The sequence below is a fragment of the Sitodiplosis mosellana genome, unplaced genomic scaffold (assembly GCF_009176505.1).
Source record: "Sitodiplosis mosellana isolate CC-2019 unplaced genomic scaffold, AAFC_SMos_1.0 Smas_scaffold_6976, whole genome shotgun sequence".
Taxonomy (NCBI): Eukaryota; Metazoa; Arthropoda; class Insecta; order Diptera; family Cecidomyiidae; genus Sitodiplosis; species Sitodiplosis mosellana.
In genome coordinates, this window is record NW_022602099.1 from 1 (window position 1) to 1480 (window position 1480).

A 1480-nucleotide genomic window follows, 5' to 3' on the forward strand; every position below is an offset into this window, starting at 1 on the left:
TCAATACAAATCAAATGATGTCCAAATTTTCGATAAAATATTGATCGAGCAATGTTTTGAAGACGTTTATTTGTGTCAGAAACATTGATCAAATCTTTCAATTCCAAGTGGCACAAAACCATTTCAGTTACATCTTCGCACAAATCATTGAATTTTGTCGTAGCAATTTTATTTTGTAATATTTTTGATTCTTTTTCATGCAAATGACATTCTTCGTGTTGTTGTTTACGTTTCACTGTAGATTTATTGATGCTTGACTGCAAATTAAGAAAACAGTTTGAGTGAAAAAAACAAGAACCAAACTCAATGTCCTTACCACAAGATTGTCATTTTCAGTTTGAGATAATTCTGCTTTGGTCTCAATTTTTGCAAGTATTCCATCCATATTGCTATCGTCTTGCATCTTATTTTCTGTGTCTTTGATAAAAAAAATTATAATCCAAGATATCAATTTTACTTTCTATTTTTTTCTTCACGCACTTTCGTTAGTTTTTGCTGTTTACTTATGCAACGCAAATCAATTTATCATGGTTTTTCTGTCACAAAAATTCATTGAATTCGCTATGCATTATGTTGAATATACTTTGAACTAACTTCATGTGCAACTACGCCCAAGTGGTAAAACATCTTGCACAAAACATAAACGAAGCAGTGAAAAATAATTTATTTTTCGAAAAGAAAATATGAACAATCGAAATATTGAGCCATAAAACTTATAAAACGATATTATTTTCATTTGATGTAAATATTCTATTTAAGCAAATGTTTGAGTATGAATTCGCTGATAAATGTAAGTGGGAAAAGAGCACATTAAACGTATCCATCCATGGCCGTTTGCAACTGTCAAATACATATACATTACATACATTATGTGATATGTCAAACCAAAAATATTAAACTTGAAAATTTGAAAAGATATTTGTTTTATGCCAGTTCTGTTTTTTTTACATACAAATTTTGCTATTTTTATTTTAAATTGAAAAAGAAGAAGATCAAAAGGTAGAAAGGGTTCAATTAAACGTTGTAAGTAATTGATATTATTGAATTTATATTCATTTATTCATTCGGAAATTATTGAGTGACTTGTTATATTGTCACAATTACTTTTCAATTCAATTGAACTAAACAGTATCATTATTAACTCTCGTTTTTGTTAGGTCGCGACGAAGTTGCCTCTAAATTCAACGACTGGTGAGGTCCGTGAAGCATTTGCTGCACTTGCTGGAACGTTGAGTATGATTCCGAATGCCCGCGACGATTCTAGTAATTCCAGCGATTTCAGTGATTTCATAAGTCAAAAAGGAATAATTGTAATAGGAAATTTTGCTGTACTCTATTCACAATTTTATCAAATCAAACAAAATCTTATTGTTTGTTTTTTTGTTTTTGTTTAGGACGACATCGCCAAAAATCAAGATAAAATTGCGGAATTTCTTGAACGACCAGAAAGAGATTTGGACAATATAGCCAGTCTTACTAA

General features: G+C 29.9%; 1 long non-coding RNA gene across 1 annotated transcript; it reads left to right on the plus strand.

The window, feature by feature from the left end:
* Positions 1–885: 885 nt before the first annotated feature.
* LOC129580058 (uncharacterized) lies at positions 886–1480 on the plus strand. The gene is made up of 3 exons (XR_008689328.1): positions 886–1023; positions 1158–1310; positions 1395–1480. It is a non-coding gene; the product is annotated as an uncharacterized LOC129580058 (long non-coding RNA).